Source organism: Micromys minutus, assembly GCF_963924665.1.
Source record: "Micromys minutus genome assembly, chromosome: 3".
NCBI lineage: Eukaryota > Metazoa > Chordata > Mammalia > Rodentia > Muridae > Micromys > Micromys minutus.
In genome coordinates this window covers 6,521,965-6,542,494 of record NC_137972.1, presented here as the reverse complement: position 1 = coordinate 6,542,494, position 20,530 = coordinate 6,521,965, and the positions used below count along the sequence as shown (strand labels likewise).

Genomic DNA, 20,530 nt, shown 5'->3' with positions numbered 1-20,530 from the left:
AAACAAGAACAGGAGGAAAAGCATAAATAATTAGAAGCTTTTAAAGAAGAAAGAAGAAAAACACTCAAAGAACTCAAAGAACTAGAAGAAAACAGAACTAAAGAGATCAAGGAATGTAAGAAGAAATTTAAAATGGAAATGGACACAATAAAGAAAACACTAAAAGAGACAACCCTACATGTAGAAAACCTAAAAAAGAAATCAGGAGACACAGATGCAAGCATTTCCAAAAGACTACAAGAGACAGAAGAGAGAATCTCAGTGGCCAAAGACAACATTGAAAACATAGACAAAGCAGTCATAGAAGATGCAAAACCCAAAGGTTCCAAACCCAAATGTCCAGGAGATACAGGACACAATGAGAAGACCAAACCTAAGGATAATAGGAATAGAAGAGGGCAAAGAATATCAACTAAGAGGTACAGTAAATATCTTTAACAAAATCTTGGAAGAAAACTTCTCTGCCCTTAAAAATGAGATGACCATGAGCATAAAAGAAGCCTACAGAAGTCCAAATAGGTGGTACCAGAAAAGAAATTCCTCCAGACACATAATAGTCAAAACACAAATTGCCTAATGCAAAGAAAGAATACTAAAAGCAGTAAGGGAAAAAGGTCATGTAACATATAAAGGCAGACCAATCAGAATCACACCCGATTTCTCAGCAGAGACTATGAAAGCTAGAAGAGCCTGGAAAGACATCATGCAGACCCTAAGAGAGCACAAGTGCCAGCCCAAGCTGCTATACCCAGCAAAACTATCAATCACCATAAATGGTGAGATGAAGATATTCCGAGACAAAACTAAATTCACACAATATATGATCACAAATCCAGCACTACAACGAATTATAGGTGGAAAACCCAATACAATGAGAAGAACCATCTCCCTACAAAGAAAGAGAACTTCAGACCAATCTCACTTATGAACATAGATGCAAAAATACTCAACAAAATCCTTGCAAACCTAATCCAAGAACACATCAAAATGAACATTCGCCATCATCAAGTAGGCTTCATCCCTGGGAGGCAGGGATGGATTAATATACAGATCCACCAATGTAATCCACCATAAAAAAAAAAAAAAACTCAAAGAAAAAAACCACATGGTCATCTCACTAGATGCTGAGAAAGCATTTGACAAAAATCCACCACCCCTTCATGTTAAAAGTCTTGTAAAGAACGTGAATCCAAGGCCCATACCTAAACATAATAAAAGCAATATACAGCAAACCAACAGCCAACATCAAACTTAACAATGGGAAACTTGAAGCAATCCCACTAAAATCAAGGACTAAACAAGGCTGCCCACTCTCCCCCTACCTATTCAACATAGTACCGGAAGACCTGGCGGGAGCAATTAGACAGCAAAAGGAAATCAAAGGGATACAAATTGGAAAGAAAGAAGTAAAAACATCACTATTTGAAGATGACATGATAGTGTACTTAAGCAACCCCACAACTTCCCCCAGAGAACTCCTACAGCTGATAAACAAGTTCAACAAAGTGGCTGGATATAAAATTAACTGAAACAAATCAGTAGCCTTCCTATATTCAAAGGACAAACATGTGGAGAAAGAAATTAGGGAAAAGATACCCTTCACAATAGTCACAAAAACTATGAAATACCTTGGTGTGACTCTAACTAAGCAAGTGAAGCACCTGTATGACAAGAACTTCAAACCTCTAAAGAAGGAAATTGAGAAAGATCTCAGAAAATGGAAAAATCTCCCATGCTCATGGATTGGAAGGATCAACATTTAAAAAATGTCCATCTTACCAAAAGCAATCTACAAATTCAATGCAATCCCCATAAAAATTCCAACCCAGTTCTTAATTGAGTTGGAAAGAGCAATGTGCAATTTCATCTGGAATAACAAAAGACCTAGAATAGCGAAATTCATCTTCAAAAACAAATAAAGATCTGGGGGAATCACTAACCCTGATCTCAAATGTACAGATTTTAAGCATTGTTCCATAAAAGTATACAAATACATTTTTGTAAGGTTGTAATTAAATATTTGTGGGTACATATACATACACATATGTATATATGTAACAATAATATAGGAAAAGAGGTTATTAATTTGAGGGGATAGGAGAGAAACTGAGAGGGGCTGTAGGAAGGAAAGGGGGATGTGATACAGTTCATTTTTAATTAAAATATATTCTTTTTTTTCTTGAACTTCACACAGTCTGTGAGTTGCTTCTGGGGTGTTCAGAGCTTTCTGGGGTTAGTATCACATTATCAGTGTCTGCATATTATGTCTGTTCTTTTGTGACTGGATTATCTCACTCAGGATGATATTCTCTAAACGCATCCATTTTCTTAAGAATTTCATTAAGCCATTGTTTCTGATAGCTGAGTAGTACTCTATTGTGTAAATATACCAAAATTTTTGTATCCATTCATTTAATGAAGGACATCTAGGTTCTTTCCAGCTTCTGGCTATTATAAATAGAGCTGCTATGAATATTGTGGTGCATGTATCTTTGTTGTATGTTGGAGCAGCTCTGGGGTAAATGCCCAAAAGTGGAATAACTGGGTCTTCAGGTAGTACTATGTCCATTTTTCTGAGGAACGGCCAGACTGATTTCCAGAGTGTTTGTATCAATTTACAACCCCACCAGCAGTGGAGAAGTGTTCCTCTTTCTCCGCATCCTTGCCAGCATCTGCTGTCATCTGAGTTTTGGATCTTGGCCAATCTGACTGGTGTGAGGTGGAATCTCAAGGTTGTTTTGATTTGCATTTCCCTGATGGCTAAGGATGTTGAGCACTTCCTTAGATGTTTCTCAGCCATTCGATATTCCTCAACTGAAAACTTTTTGTTTAAGTCTGTACCCTATTTTTAATAGGGTTGTTTGATGCTCTGGTATCTTGCTTTTTGAGTTTTTTTTATACATTGGATATTAGGCCTCTATCTGATGTGGAGTTGGTAAAGATCTTTTCTCACTCTGTTGACTGCTGCTTTGTTTTCATGATAGTGTCTTTAGCCTTACAGAAACTTTGCAATCTCATTATGTCGCATTTGTCAATCTTTGACCTTAGAGCTCCAGCTATTATTCTCTTTGGAAAATTTTCTCCTGTGCCTATGAGTTCTAAGGTTTTCCCTACTTTCTCATCTAATAGTTTCAGTGTATCTGGTTTAATGTGGAGATCTTTGATCCACTTGCACTTGAGCTTTGTACAAGGAGATAAGAAAGGGTCTATTTTCATTCTTCTGTATGCTGAGTGCCATTTGAACCAACACCATCTGTTGAAGAGGCTGTCCTTTTTCCATTGAATGTTTACAGGATCTTTGTCAAAGGTCAGGTGATCATAAACCTGAGGGCTCATTTCTGGATCTTCTATTCTATTACATTAATCCACATGCCTATTTCTGCACCAGTACCATGCAGTTTAAAGCACAATTGCCTTGTAATATAGCTTGAGGTCAGGGATAGTGATTCCCACAGATGTTTTCTTCTTGTTGAGGATGGATTTCGCTATTCTAGGTCATTTGTTATTCCAAATGAAATTGCACCTTCCTCTTTCCAACTCAATGAAGAACTGGGTTGGAATTTTGATGGGGATTGCATTGAATCTGTAGATTGCTTTTGGTAGATGGCCATTTTTAAAATGTTGATCTTTCCAATCCATGAGCATGGGAGATTTTTCCAATTTCTGAGTTCTTTCTAGATTTCTTTCTTTAGAGATTTGAAGTTCTTGTCATATAGGTCCTTTACTTGCTTAGTTAGAGTCACACCAAGATATTTCATAGTTTTGTGACTATTGTGAAGGGTATCTTTTCCCTAATTTTTTTCTCCACATGTTTGTCCTTTGAATCTAGGAAGGCTACTGATTTGTTTCAGTTAATTTTATATCCAGCCACTTTGCTGAACTTGTTTATCAGCTGTAGAAGTTCTCTGGTGTAATTTGTGGGGTCGCTTAAGTACACTATCATGTCATCTGCAAATAGTGATGTTTTTACTTCTTCCTTTCCAATGTGAAACCCTTTGATTTCCTTTTGCTGTCTCATTGCTCCAGCCAGGACTTCCAGTACTATGTTGAATAGGTTGTCAAGTCCCTGGTTTTAGTGGGATTGCTTCAAGTTTCCCACTGTTAAGTTTGATGTTGGCTGCTGGTTTGCTGTATATTGCTTTTAATATGTTTAGGTATGGGCCTTGGATTCCTGTTTTTTCCAAGACTTTTAACATGGAGGGGTGTTGAATTTTGTCAAATGCTTTCTTAGCATCTAGTGAGATGACCATGTGGTTTTTTTTCTTTGAGTTTGTTTATATGGTTAATTTAATACCGTCTCTAAACAAATTTTGTTAAAGAATCATGCAGCTTCTAATCTCTAACTCTCTGTGTTTCTTTTGTTTAACCCCCACCCCCAAGTTTAAAATACCATATGACTCAACATGGCACTTGCCCCCTGTTACTTAGAAAATGAAATTCTCTCAGGCTGGAAATCTCAAATTTCTAGTGACTTCTTGCCTAACATGGTGGTTCACCACCTGTAATGAACCAACATATCACATTCCCCAATCAGTTTCAGGTTTGTTTTGTTTTTTATTGGATTACACTTCAAATGTTATCCCCTTTCCCAGTTCCCCTGTCTCACATAACTTCTATGTTACATGTTATATGTTATATGAAGGATATCCATATGCTTCTATGTGGATGCCACCCCTCCCACCTACTCCTACCTCAATGCCCTGTCATTTTCCTACACTGGGGAAACAAGCTTTTACAGAACCAAGGGCTTCACCTTCTACTGATGCTAGACAATGCTTTTCTTTTCTAAAGATGTGCCTGAACCATGGTTCCCTCCATGTGTACTCTTTGTTTGGTGGTTTAGTTCCTGGGAGCTCTGGGGGATCCAGTTTGTTGATATTGTTGTTTCTTCTATGGGGTTTCAACACCCTTCAGTTCCTTCAGTCATTTCTCTACCACCTCCATTAGGATCCCCATGCTGAGTCTGATTTTTAGCTGCAAGCATCTTCATCTGTGTCAGTATGGCTCTGGCAAAGCCTCTTAGGAAACATCCATATCAGGCTCCGGTCAGCAACCATTTCTTGGTATCAACAATAGTGACTGGGTTTGTTTTAATAGAGGATTTAAAATTATCCATTTTCTATTCAGTCCTTTTGATTTTCTGTTCCTCCTGTCTGTAGCCAAGACCTTTAAAAGCTCTCCTGTTTAAGCTAACCCTAATCATTTTATATGGGTTCCAAATGCTTTTCTCCTTTTCTGATGACACAAACATAAAGCCTCTCTCTTTTATATAATATCATGCTCTTTTATCCAGAAGTTTGAAGTAATTATAAATATAGACAGATCCAATCTAGCAGCCCATTTTCCATCCAGGTCTGAATCATTTTGACATCTCTCAAAAAGGATGTACAATATCACCATTGAACATATAACAATGTTCATGTTGGTAAATAAAAATGAAAATATATGGAGCTCAAATATACTGTTTTCCAGCAATATATTTATTATTAATTATTGAGACATGATTTATCTGTGTAGCCTAGGCTATCTTGGATTTGCTCGGGCTGGCTTCTAACTCACAAAGAACCTATCTATCTGTGTCTTTGTCTACCAAGTATTGGTATCAAAACCAGGAGTTTATTTAGTAGCTCTCTATCCTTGAAAGTATTTATAACAATATTTATCTCCTTTTCCTTTTTCTATAGATTACTTTTTATGTCACTATATCTATCCTTCCATTTTTCTCCTTGAATGTAACACTCTTCCTTGTGTTTGACATTATTTATACTCCTTTCTTATGTCTTTATATAAATTTAACATTGATGTGCATTGATCTTTTAGATCATTTTCATCAACATATTTTTAACCTTTATTTCTGAAATTTACCTTTTATTATCTTTAGATGTTTCTACAGTCCAGTTTTCAGCCCACTCCCATCCGTCCTTCTGACAGTTCCTCATCTTATTCCTCCTTCCCCCATCTCCAAGAGGCTGTCCCCATACCTACACCCCTCTATACCCTGCCAGGGCTTTGCATTTCCTGGGGCCTCAAGACTCTCAGGGGTTAGGTGTATCTTCTCTCCTTGGGGTCAAACCAGGCAGTCCTCTGCTGTGTATGTGTTGGGAGCCTCAGACTCTGTATGCTCAGATGTATGCTTCCTGGCTGGTGACACAGTGTCTGAGAGCTCTCAGGAATCTAGGTTAGTTGAGACTGCTGGTCTTCCCATGGAGTCACCCTCCTTGCACAGCCTTTCCCTAATTCAAACATAGGGGTTCCCTGCTTCTGTCCATTAGTTGCCTGTATGTGCATCTGACGTTTTCAGCTGTTGTTGGGCCTCTAAGAGGGCAGCCATGCTAGGCTCCTGTCTATAAATTCATCATAGCATCAGTAATACTGTCAGGCCTTGGAGCTTTCCCTTTAGATGGGTCCCAGCTTGGGCCAGTGACTGAACATCCTTTCCCTCAGTCTCTTCTCCAGTTTGACTCTGCAGTTTTTTTAGACAGAACCAATTCTGAGTCAGAGTTTTTGACTGTGAGATGGCATTCACATCCCTTATTTGATGCACTGTCTTTCTGCTGGAGGTAGATTCTATCAGTTCCTTCTCCCCAGTGTTGGGCATATCTTCTAAGGTCCCTCCCTTTGATTCTTGAGATTCTCTCACCACTGGTACATTCTTCATGATCTATACTTTTCCCAGCTCCTGAGATTGTATATTTTCATTCATTCTGCTGGCCCTCAGGGCTTCACTCCTTCCCCACCCCCATAGTAGATCATGCTCTCCTTTTCTGCTGTCCCTCTACCTCCCTTCTCTAATCCAGTTTCCTCCCTTCTTATGCCTTCTGGTTTCTTCTCCTTCCCTAGAGGGATTGAAGCATCTTCGTTTGTGCCCTACAGCTTGTTAACTTTTTGGAGTTCTGCGGATTGTATCCTGGGTATTCTCTGCTTTATTTATTTGTTTGTTTATTTGCTTGCTTTCTTGTTTATTTATTTTAGCAAATATCCACTTATTAGTAAGTGTATAACATGCACATTCTTTTGGTTCTGAGATACCTCACTCAGGATAATATTTCCATCTATTTACCTGCAAAACTCATAATATCCTTGTTCTGAATAGCTAAATAGTATTCCATTGTGTAAATGAACCACATTATCTGTATCTATTCTTCTGCTGTGGGACATCTGCATTGTTTCTACCTTCTGGCTATCACAAATAAGGCTGCTGTGAACATAGTAGAGCATTTGCCCTTGAGGCATGGTGAGGCATCTTTTGGGTATATGCCCAGGCATGGTATAGCTGGGTCTTCAGGTAGATCTATTTTCAATTTTCTGAGAAACTTCCAGATTGATTTCCCGAGTGATTGTACCAGTTTGCAATCCTACTAGCAATGGAGGAGTGTTCCTTTCTCTGCATTCTCAGCAACATGTGCTGTCACCTGAGTTTTTGATCTTAGCCATTCTGATTGGTGAGAGGTGGGGTATCTCAGGGTCATTTTAATTTGCATTTTCCTGATCACTAAGGACCTTGAACATTTCTTCAAATGCTTCTCAGTCTCAAGATTCTTCTGTTGGGAATTCTCTTTTTATTTCTATACCCCATTTTTTAAATTGGGCTTGTTTGGGTTTTTTAGTTATTAGCTTCTTGAATGCTTTATATATTTTGGATATTAGCCCTCTAACTGATAGGAGGTTGGTGAAAATATTTTTTTTAATCTGTAGGTTTCCATTTTGTCCTATTTGCTATGTCCTTTGCCTTATAGAAGCTTTTCAGTTTCATGAGGTTACATTTATCAATTCTTGATCTAAGAGGCTAAGCCACTGAAGTTCTGTTTAAGAAATTTCCCCCTATGTCCATGAGTTTGAGGCTCTTTCCCACTTTCTCTTCTATTAAATTTAGTGTATCAGGTTTTATGTTGATCCTCTTGTATTTGAGCTTTGTGCAAGGTGAGAAATATGGATCTAGTTTCATTTTTTTCTACATACTTACTGCCAATTGCCTTATTGCTCTGGCTAGAACTTTGAGTACTATATTAAATAGATATGTGGAGAATGGGAATCCTTGTCTTGTCCCTGATTTTATTAGGATTGCTTCAAGTATATCTACATTTAATTTGTTATCGGCTGTGTGTGAATCTAAGTACACATTTGTAAGGTTGCCCTCAGAGACTGGTAAAGGGGCATTAGATACCCTGGAACTGGAGTTACAGACACTTATCTACACAGCGTGCTCACGGCACACAAACACAGTTCCTCTACAAGAGCAGCAGGTACATTAAGGCACCCAGCCTTCTCTCTTCAACCTCCACTTCACTTTCTACATGGAAGCAGCTTCATTTTCACATTTATAATTACTTTGATTTTTCCTTTTACCTTACAGCATATTTCTTTGTCTACATGACTCTTGAATCTATTATTCCAAATTTTGCCTCCTTTTGTTAATATATCTAAGGCAAGTATATTTTTATAAGAAGGAAGGGGGGAGGAAGAGGGAGAGGGAGAAAGAGAGTGAGAGGGAGAGAGGGAGGCAGGCAGGGAGGGAGGGAAAGAGGGATGGAGGAAGCAGACAGGGAGAAAGGACCAACAACAAACCAATTACAACAACATATATATTTGTAGCTCTAAAAACTTAGTTTAGAGGTTTGTTACTCTGCCATTATAAGCACTGATAGCCCAGGATTAGAGAGGTTGGTCTCACACTGCAAGCTCCTGACATGCCTACCCTTGGGTGGCTCTGTACATCTCTACTTGTGGCTGTTTCCTGTTCTACCCACTGGAGTCTTATCAAAACACAGTGTATGCATTTTCCTATGTTTTTAATTTTACAGTACTTTATGCTTCTTCTTTGTTTGCCTCTTCTGATCTCATGAATCTACCCTGTTTTGCCTCATCTGCATTTTTCCAAAGTATTTCTTCATTTCATTTAATTTAACTGTTACTTTATGAATTTTTTTAGTAAATATTCTGTAACTTTTGGCAATGACTTATTTATTTATTTATTTATTTATTTATTTATTATTTATTTATATGTAACTCAATGTAGATTAGAATTGACTCCTCCATTTGGAGTTCTTCTTCCCACTGTTGACCTAGATAATTTACAATCAACATGATGCTTCAAGCGGTCATTTCTTAAGGAAATTTTACCAAAGCTTTTCATTAATTATTTTTTCTTGCTGAGCTCTGATAGCACCAGTGTCCATCTCCCTGTTTTCACTACTAATGTGTTTTATCATTTGTTTGGAACCTTGTTTGTGGTTTGTTCTTATATTACAATTTTGGCTACAAATGCCATTTGGCATTCTTTAAGGAATGTAAAAAATCTGATTATTAATTAATAAATTAATTAATTAATGCTTTCTCTACTGTTTAAAAAACTTTTCTTCATATGTTATTTCTTACTACAATCTATTGAATTTAAAATTAAGAAGAAAAAATTTCTATTGACAATATCATCAAACAATTCAAGTATGTTTCATTGTTCAAAAAACATAGACTGGTGCAAATGTAAATGTTTGTTTTGAATCCTAGAACTCAATGGTCTCTGTAAGGAATGTGAATTTCAGATAAGCCTCAGCCATATAATATGACTGTGTCTCAACAAACAATTCAATATGAAGATGTACTTTCATATAGTAATGCATTGTAGAGAATTTAATGATTTCACAACTCCTGATAATAATTTTATAGATTTCCTAAATTAATATAAGTAATCTCAAGGTCCATATAGAATAAAATCTACAAATTGAGCTTTGTAAACCCTCATGTGTCAAGGGCTAATTGCACTAGAAAAAGAAAGCAGGCTTGAAACACATTTACTATCAAGGAAAACATTTCTTTTAGATTAGGAATAAGGCCAATATCTGGTAACTAGAGGTTCTAAACTATAAATGTAAAATTTATTATAGGTGCAAGGACATAAAATAAATGATGGACTAGTCTATATGTACAAGTGTAGAGCAATGATATGAGGTGTAATGGGATCTCTATAAATCTCAGCATACAGAGACACTGAGAAAGAATACTTTCTCAATCCTGGTGTTCTACCAAGTAAGCTGCATGCCAGAGGATGTGGCCTTTATAATCATTTTCTCATGGGAACATAACATTGTTTATATTTAATTTAGACAACACATAAAAGAGTTGGACTGCTGACAGATTTGCAGTCTACAAGGAAGTTTGGGTCACCTTAAACCAAGATAAGCTATTGCTTGAGAAACAGAAGCTGTGGGGAGTTCAAAGCTGTGATAAATCTTTATTCTGCTTGTCTATAAAAGATGCTAGAACATCCAATAATGCACTCATCAGTGAACTGTTGTGGTGCATCCCCTGTGTCCTGATCAATGTGACTCTCACTTGGGATTCCATTGCACTAGATGTTGACATACAAGACATCAAAATAATGAGACAAAAGGCAGGTGATTTGTCTCTTGACAAAGCTGTGCTATCTTATGACATAAAAATATTTCTTTAAACTTATAATGAACTTATGGAGCTACGAACAGATAATGAATGTTTAATCAGGCACTACTCATAATAGAAAACCATGCAAACAATTCTACTGTTGTGAGTCCTTTACAATTATTGATATGAACTATTGCCTTTAACTCACTATGACTTACAGAAAGTAAAAGTACTTAGAAAACCATGTGATCAATTACCCTGAGAAAGTATAGATACCAAGGACAACAATAAAAAAGCAAAAATAATTAGACTTTCTCTGCTTAATCCAGTATGTGTGTCTCTGAGTGTGCCTGAATTCTCTCTCCTTCCTTTCTCCCTTCCTTCTTTTCTTTCTTTTTCATTTCTCTTTTGTTTTCTTATCTCGCTGATTCATGAAAAGTTAACAACCTCTGAGCCCTCACGTGGCCAGCAAGGTTCCCTTGAGCCCCACCCCCCCCCCAAAAAAAGAGAGATGTAGTAATTAAACTTTTTTTCTGACTCTCCTCCTACTATCAGCAGAAGTTAATCATCATAAGTCAGTGGCTTGGCCACAGAAGAGTAATGATAAGTAAGACAAAAGAATTGCTGAAGGTAAAGCAGCTTTGGCCCCAATCACCTTCACTGCAGTCTTCAATTTGCCCCATGATACCAAATGCACCCCAACACAGTTAGTTTTTTATCCAGTTGTCTAAAGTAAGTTTGCTCTAAATGCCTCATTTTATAATGACTTGCCAGAGTTTAGCATAGGCAAAAGAATATGTTATTTTGTTCTCAGTATGGGTACATTGTCTCCATTCAGGATGGAGTAGTTTGAACTCAGAGGAATGGTGGCTGGTATGTGAAGGCACTCTTCTGGTCTCTTATGTGATTCTATTTGCTCAGGTATACATATCTACTGTCTACATACATCTGCACAAGCACAGATAACATCATAAAACCTGTAAGTATTCAGAATTACTGCAAACATTTCAAAACCATCCACAGTCCAAGGGCATACAGTTTTTTCCTCACACAAGAAAGATCATATTTACCACTTCTACTCACCCCAGACCCATCCTCACTTCTTTAACCACCCAAATTCATGCCTTCTTCTAGGAAAAATGATTAACCAGAGCTCATGCTGCCAACCTGAAGCCTGAGAGCGGTCTCTACCAGAGCACAATAAGCCCATGATGGGTCACACTGTTAAAGAAAACTCTCTCTCTCTCTCTCTCTCTCTCTCTCTCTCTCTCTCCCTCTCTCTCTCCCCCTCCCTCCCTCCCTCCCCCTCCCTCGCTCCCTCTCTCCCTCTCTCTCTCTCTCTCTCTCTCCCCCCTCCCTCCCTCCCTCCCTCCTTCCCTCTCTCTCTCTCTCCCCCTCCCTCCCTCCCTCCCTCCCTCTCTCTCTCTCTCTCTCTCTCTCTCTCTCTCTGTCTCTCTCTTCCCCTATCTATCTCCCTCCCCCCCCCTTTCTCTCTCCCCCACCTCCCAATAGCTGTCATGTGCTAATATCTTCTTAGCTTTACATGAGACTTTGTGCTTACTACCTGTCTTCATGCTGGGGAATTAAACCCAGATTCTCTAGAAGAGCCACCAGTTTTACTGCTTATGTGTCTCTCCAGCTCCCTAGCTAGCCCACGTCATATCTCTAGGGAAAAATATTTATTCGGAGAAATGCATTACATAGCATAATATTTTGAAACCTGCTCTATAAAAATATGTATTATAAGTTCAAGGTGCAAAAAATCTTGTAACTTCAGTTTGATGGAATCTGACAACTTCTTCTGATCATCTTGGTATCACAAATGTGATGCACAGTCACAAATGTAAGTATTGTGTCCAGAGCCAACCCTGCCTGGGGTGGTTTGAAGCAGATCACAGCAATGGAAGCAGAGGTAGCTTTAAAAACTGATGGTCTCTGGATGAACTTTTAAATACTAAATGTCTCTGGCCTTTAAACTCTATGTATGCTGAATGCTGAAGCTGTTGTCTTCTTTAAAAATCATAATAACTTTCTTGCTTATTCTGAGGTTAAAAATCACTAGTTTGGACAATTAACGCCTTTAACCTAACAGCAGGGGATTAAGGAAAGGATTAAATATTAGGGTTTTTATCTCTCTTGTCCAGAAATCTCACCTCTCCCTTGTCAGGCAGGAGTGGGGTTTGGAGCAATAAAACTTTATTGTACCAGGAAAAGAGAGCAATTCACAGAAGAAAAACAGTTTGCACAAGCAAATATACATAAACGCATATACATTCAAATATACACACTCATACTTAATAAACTAACATAAATTCAAATATATGCATTCATACTTAATAAACTCACATACATTCAAATATAAACATTCATACTTAATAAACTTACATACATTCAAATATACGCATTCATACTTAATAAACTCACATACATTCAAATATACGCATTCATACTTAATAAACTCACATACATTCAAATATACACATTCATACTTATTTGTTGCCCCAAGAATCTATTGAATCAACTTACATACTTACACACGCACATCCATTCTTACATGTGCACCAGTGCAGAAAGAACCCAAGCACCAGCACATAAAGAATTCATTCATTCTGGGTGAAAAATTATTGTATAAAGAAAGAAAAAGCTTCTACCCCTTTATGACTAAATAAATTAAACCCAAATCAGTAAGGTGAAAAAGTTTTGTCCTCTTTAGTAAGACAACCTGCCTGGCTGTTAAGATAAACGTGTTCCATCCCATGGTAAGAAGCCTGCCTGATCTTTCTGCAGATTCTTTGTTTCCAATGCTCTCTGCGTTCCGAATATTGTTCTCTACTCCAGCTCCTACTCTAGTGATCTCTTGATTTCTAATGGAAAGTAAAAGGGGAAAACCAATCAGACTATAAGCCCTCTAAAGTTCTAAGGGGCTTTCTTAATTTCTGAGTGACTCTACCCTGCTGACCTTCTTCCCCCTCCTAGTCTTTATCTCCTTCTAACTCCTAACCTTGCTCCCCTCCTGGTCTGATGTAATAATGCCATGCAATGTAATCGTTTCTAGTATTTTTTATACATTTTCTAGGGAAATAAATCACATGGTTTTTCAAAATATCTTTTTTTTTCTTTTGACAAAAGTTCACTAAAGGTTCAAGCATAAATTCAAATCATTAATTGGACAAGAAGCTTACAACAGCGATGTGTGTGTAAATATAGGTTCCCATTAATCCTAGATTAATTATAATTTGTTATTTATAACTGGCTTCACAGGTTCATAGAGACCTAGACCAGCAGGTAACTTGGGGCACAGACCTAGTGAGGTTGTGCAGTGAGTACGAGCACGCAGAGGGCTTAGCTGTGGTGCTTGTGGCAAAGGTTCCTTTCTTTTTTTTTTTTTAAGTTCTCACAATAGTGATTTTATTAAATTAGTTACTTTATAAAACATTGCAGATGTCATAATTGTTAACATAACAATTTACCAGACTGTAGTTAACTGGTGCAGTTTGCTGAGCATGTTTTATAAAGAAAAGGAAATGCCAAAACCCTGTTAAAAGTTTTTCCATTGTAGCCTAGAAGAACAAGATTTGTTTCTCAGACACTTGAATCAGGCAAACAGAAACAGAGTTCCCTCCCCCATCTGAAGTCTTCCAGCAATAGAAACAGGCTGATAAATAACTAGACAGTCAATGCACTGGAGAGTCCACCACTTGCACTGTAATAATGGAGAAGTTTACCTTCTTCAGCTTCAAAGTTGGAGGGTTTTGGTCATTAAAATCTTAAGTATCAAACTAGTACTTTTCAGCCACAGTATCTTCACTCTGAGATAAGCAGTCTTCTTCACAAGTTTTTAATATCCTCACCTCAATTTTAAGACAAAGCAATTTTAATACTAGGTGCATCCCACATGCCCTTGCTGCAAACTGCTTTTCTTGACAAGTTATAAAGTAGTTCAAGGAGGTATGGTTAAGGCTGTATTACTGAATGGTGCTGGTAAATACTACACTTTTTTTTTTGTCTTGTTGCAACCTCTGCTTCCAATTTAGTGACTGCTGTTATGGAATCGGATAGCAACAATGACAACATTATTAGGTTTGTTTTGTTTTTAAACTATGATTTAGTAGCAACTGAGGTTCCCCATTTTAACCCCTTGGCAAAAAGATCCAAGTTCCCTCATTTGCACATTAGCACCTGAGTGACAAGGGGTTAAATAACCAGCACAAAAGACACTGCACTTCTAATTGTAGCATTTGGCAGAACTGAAAGGAAAGGAGGTTCTGCTACATGTTGAAGGGATTGTGGGCAACAGAAAGAAGACACCAGAAGATAAAATGTCACATGAAGTCTTCATAGTCTTGTACATATTCTCCATCATATCCACCATAATCAGCCAGATCGTCTTTCATGGTGGCCTTTAATCCCCCTCCAAGTACCAAGCCTTTCTTCTTCTTTTTGGCTTTGTTTTGCTTTTCTTGCTTCTGTTTTTCACTGCAGAGCACAGTCAATGAGTTGGTAATCTTTTTCAAGTCATCAATTTCCAATGAAATACAGACATCTCAAACTAAGGCTTCCAAAAAACTGGCATAATATAGTGATTTTTCATATTGTGTAATTTTATCTTTCCAAACTCTGTGAAGTCATCTCTTGAAGATGGGTTCATAGCATCTATTCCAAAAACTGTATTATTAACACCAAAAGTTTCTTTTGCTAATTCAGGGTATGACTCTTCCTGTAATTTCTTTAGCCGTAGTTTATCTGCTAATTGCTCTTCGGGCGTTAGCACTTTAGAGTCTTCAGATTCATCTAACCTCTTTTTAATTTCTTCTTGCCTTTTCTTCTGCTGCTGTTCTTTCTCTTTAATCTTTTCTGCTATTTTTTTCTTTTCTGAAATTTTTACTTCTGGCTTGACCTCTGCTTTCTCTTTATTTTCATCGTCATCATCATCCCAGTTATCCTTCACGTCCTCGTCCTCACCTTCCCAGTGGTCCCCGCTGGCCTTGCTACCGCCTGCGACCTTCCGCACTGGGTCCTCCATAGAGAACATGTCCTTGTCCCAGGAGTCTGAGTCCCCTGCTGCCGCCGCCATCTCGAGCTGGGGGTGAGCCCAAAGGTTCCTTTCAGACCCACAGTAAGGGAGCAAACAGATCTGCTGTGAAAGGTTGTACTCCAGGACCAGACACCCAGGTGCTCTGCCATTTGGACCAGCAGATAACCTGGGGCACAGGCCTGGGGAGGCTGTAGCATGAGCACCCACAACAAAGACAGTGCTTGGAGGAAGAGCTTATGGCAAAAGTTCCTTTCAGACCCACAGTAAGAGAGTATCCGGATCTGCCTACCTGGAAAGGCTGTGCTGGCAGACCTGACACCCAGGAGCTCTTCCACCTAGACCAGCAAGTAACCTGGGACACAGACCTAGTGAGGTTGTGAAGTTAGTACCCAGATCACAGAGAGTGCTTGGAGTTTGTGCCATCTACTGTGTGAGAGAGAATAGTGATCTGCCTGGGAAGGCGGTTCTGGAATATCAACTCCATGGGCAGTTTAAACCTGGACCAGAAGTGAACCTGACACAAAGGCACATGGAGGGCACACCTTGAATTCTCAGTAATCCAACAGTGCTGTACTGGCTGAAAAAGGTCCATTTTGGCCTGGAGAAAGAGCCAGATAACCACCACTAGTATTCAGGACCAGTAGGCAAAGGGCGGAGCTCCCAGAGCAGCCTCAAAAGAGCTCCACCACCTGAGACCACAAAGACAACTGAGTACCTACCACCAGAACTCATTGCTTTCCCAAAAAGAGTGGAACACCCAGAAACAATTTTTTTTCCTGAGCCCACAGGCCTTCAGATCCACAAGAGAGACAGGTGCCAGTCACTAACAACAGATCACATATAACTACAGACAACAAGATGGCAAGAGGAAAGTTAAAGAATTTAAGCAATGGAAACCATGATAACATGGCAACATCAGAACCCAGCTCTCCCACCACAGCAAGTACTGAATTCCCAAACACTCCAGAAAAACAAAACTCAGACTGGAAATCATACCTCACGATGATGATGAAGATCTTGGAGAAGAGCATGAATAACTCCCTTCAACAATTAGAGGAGAACACACAGAAACAATAGACACTTTTAAAGAGGAAACACAAAAATAACTCAAAGAACTACAGGAAAACACAGCCAAGGAGATTAAGGAATTTAAAATGGAAATAGAAACAATAAAGAAAACACAAAAGAGACAACCCTGGAGATGGAAAACAAAAAAGAAATCAGGAGGCACAGATGCAAGCATCTCCAACAGACTGTAAGAGATGGAAGAGAGAATCTCAGGGGCTGAAGACAACATTGAAAACATAGACAAAACATTCAGAGATGATGCAAAAACCAAAAAGTTCCTAACCCAAAATGTCCAGGAGTTCCAGGACACAATGAGAAGACCAAACTTAAGGATAATAGGAATAGAAGAGGGTGAAGAGTATCAACTAAGAGGCACAGTATATATCTTCAACAAAATCATAGAAGAAAATTTCCCTACCCTTAAGAATGAGATGACCATAAACATACAAGAAGCCTACAGAACTTCAAATAGATTAGACCAGAAAAAAAAATTCTTCATGACACATAATAGTCAAAATGCCAAGTGTTCAAAACAAAGAAAGAATACTAAAAGCAGTAAGGGGAAAAGGTCATGTAACATATAAAGGCAGACCAATCTGAATCACACCCAACTTCTCAACAGAGAGTATGAAGCTGAAAGATCCTGGACAGACATCATACAGACCCTAAGAGAACACAAATGTGAGCCCAGGTTACTATATCCAAACAAAACTCTCAATCACCATAGATGGAGAGAACAAGGTATTCCAGGACAAAACTAAATTTACACAATATCAGACCACAAATCTAGCCCTACAAAATATAATAGATGAAAACCCCAACACAAGGAGAGAAACTACATCCTGAAAAAAGCAAGGAAATAACGAAGCAAAAAAAAAAACAAAAAACAAAAAAAAAAACAAAAAACCAAAAAAAAAAGACACACAGACATAATTCTACTTCTAACAGCAAAAATATCAGGAAACAGCAATCACTACTCCTTAATATCTGTTAACATAAATTGACTCAATTCCCCAATAAAGAAACATAGACTGTGAGACTGGATACATAAACTGAATCCAGGATTTTGCTGCATACAGGAAACTCATCTCAGAAACAAAGATAGACACTACCTCAGAAGTAAGGCCTGAAAAAAACCTTCCAAGCAAATGGCCCCAAGAAACAAGCTGGAATAGCCACTCTCATATTGAATAAAAGAGACTTTCAGCTGAAAGTTAATAAAAAGGATAAGGAAGGATACTTTTTACTCATTACAGGAAAAATCTATCAGTATGAATTCATAATGCTAAACATATATGCTCCAAATTCAAGAACACCCATATTCATAGAAGAAATCCTACTCACGCTCAAAACATACATTGTACCACACACAATGATAATGGGAGACTTCAACACCCCACTCCCATCAATGGACAGATCATAGAAGCAGAAACTGAACAGAGACACAGTGAAACAGCAGAGGTTATGAACCAACTGTAATCACCAGACATCTAAGGAACATTTCATCCTTAAAAAAAAAAAGAATACACCTTCTTTTCAGCACTTCATGACACCTTTTCCAAAATTGACCATATAGTCAAAATATTACTATTTGCAGATGATATGATAGTATACTTTTGACCCCAAAAATTCCACCATAGAACTTTTACAGCTGATAAACAACTTCGGCAAAGTGACTGGATATAAAATTAACTAAAACAAATGTGTAGCTTTCCTCTACTTCAAGGACAACATGTTGAGAATAAAAGTAGGGAAAATATACCCTTCACAATAGCCACAGATAACATGAAATACCTTTGTGTGACCCTAACTAAACAAGTGAAGGACCTGTATGACAAGAATTTCAAATCTATGAAGAAGGAAATTGAAGAATATCTAAGAAGATTAAAAGATCTCCCATGCTCATGGATCAAAAAGATGAACATTGTAATAATGGCCATCTTACCAAAAGCAATCTATAGATTCAATGCAATCCCCATCAAAATTCCAACTCAATTTTTCATAAAGTTGGAAAGAGCAATTTGCATTTTCATCTGGAATAACATAAAACCTAGAATATCAAAATCCATCCTCAACAACAAGAAATCTTCTGTGGGACTCACCATCCCTGACCTCAAGCTATATTACAAAGCAATTGTGTTAAAAACAGCATGGCACTAGTACAGAGATAGGCAGGTTGATCGATGGAACAGAATGGAAGATCCAGAAATGAACCCTCACACATATGGTCACTTGATTTTGGACAAAGGAGCTGAAAACATTCAATGGAAATAGGACAGGCTCTTCAACAAAGAGTGTTTACTCAACTGGCACTCAGCATGCAGAGTAATGAAAATAGACCCTTTCTTATCTCCTTGTACAAAGCTCAAGTGCAAGTGGATCAAAGATCTCCACATAAAATCAGGTGCACTGAAACTATTAAAAAAGAAAGTGGAGAAAACCTTAGAACACATAGGCTCAAGGAAAAATTTTCTGAACAGAACTCCAATGGCTTGTGCTCTAAGATCAAGAATCAATAATGTGGAGAGGCTGAGCAACTGGCGACTTCAGGACGCAGAGCGGAGCCGGGCCCATTTGCCACCCGGAACGGCGACTCATAGAGGCTGAGCAACTGGTGAGTGGGAGACCTAGGCTGAGGGGAGCTGAGAGATATCTGCGGACTGCACACAGAAAATGCACACCCTAACTTACCCAGCCCTGCCTTGCCCGATCCAGCGATTGGGAACAGAAAATTAGAACTTCTGTTTCCACCCGGAGGCAACTTCAGGACACAGAGCAGAGCCTGGCACATCTGCCACCCGGAACGGCAGTGCATAGAGGCTGAGCAACCGGTGGGTGGGAGACCTGGGCTGCAGGGGAGCAGAGAGGTCTCTGCGGAGTGCACACAGAAAGTGCACACCCTAACTTGCCCAGCCCTGCCTTAACCGATCCAGCAACCACAAACACAACATTGGAAATTCTGCTCACACCCGACGACTCTGAGGCATAAAACAGGGCTTAGCCCATCTGACACCTGGACGAGTGGAGAACTAGGGTCACAGACCAGACACAAGGGAAAGGCAAGAACATATCACTGACAACAAAATGGCAAGAGGAAAGAGAAAGAGTATATCCCAAGGAAACCAAGACAATCTAGCAACACCAGAACCCAGCTCTCCCATAAGAGCAAACATCGGAATTCCAAACACTCCAGATAAAGAAGACACAGACCTGAAATCATACCTCAAGACGCTGATAGAGATACTTAAACAAGAAAGGGAGGAAAAGCAAAAAGATTCAGAAGCTTTTAAAGAAGAAACAAGAAAAACACTCAAAGAACTCAAAGAACTAGAGGAAAACAGAACCAAAGAAATAAAGGAATGGAAGAGGGAAATTAAAACAGAAATTGACACAATAAAGAAAACGCTAAAAGAGATAACCCTGGAGTCAGAACACCAAAAAAAGAAATCAGGACTCACAGAGGCAAGCATTTTCAATAGATTACAAGAGATCGAAGAGAGAATCTCGGGGGCAGAAGACAACATTGCAAACATAAACAAAACAGCCAGAGAAGATGCAAAAAACAAAAAGCTCCTAACCCAAAATGTCCAGGAAATCCAAGACACAATGAGAAGACCTAACCTAAGGATAATAGGAATAGAAGAGGGAGAAGAGTATCAACTAAGAGGCACAGTAAATATCTTCAACAAAATCATAGAAGAAAACTTCCCTACCCTCAAGAATGAGATGAGTATGAGCATAAAAGAAGCCTTCAGAACTCCAAATAGGTTGGACCAGAAAAGAAATACCTCCCAACACATAATAGTAAAAACATCAAGTCCCCAAAGTAAAGAAAGAATACTAAAAGCAGTAAGAGAAAAAGGTCAGGTAACATATAAAGACAGACCAATCAGACTCACACCCGATTTCTCAACAGAGACTATGAAAGCTAGAAGAGCCTGGACAGACATCATGCACTCCTTAAGAGAGCACAAGTGCCAGCCCAAGCTGCTATACCCAGCAAAACTATCAATCACCATCGATGGAGAGACGAAGATATTTCAAGACAAA

At 38.6% G+C, this 20,530-nt stretch overlaps 1 pseudogene across 1 annotated transcript; it reads right to left on the bottom strand.

Annotated features, from left to right (window-relative positions):
• Positions 1-14,699: 14,699 nt before the first annotated feature.
• On the bottom strand, positions 14,700-15,451 carry LOC308418350 (eukaryotic translation initiation factor 3 subunit J-like; annotated as a pseudogene). The gene has a single exon. The product of its transcript is annotated as a eukaryotic translation initiation factor 3 subunit J-like (transcript).
• Between the last annotated feature and the right edge of the window lie 5,079 nt (positions 15,452-20,530).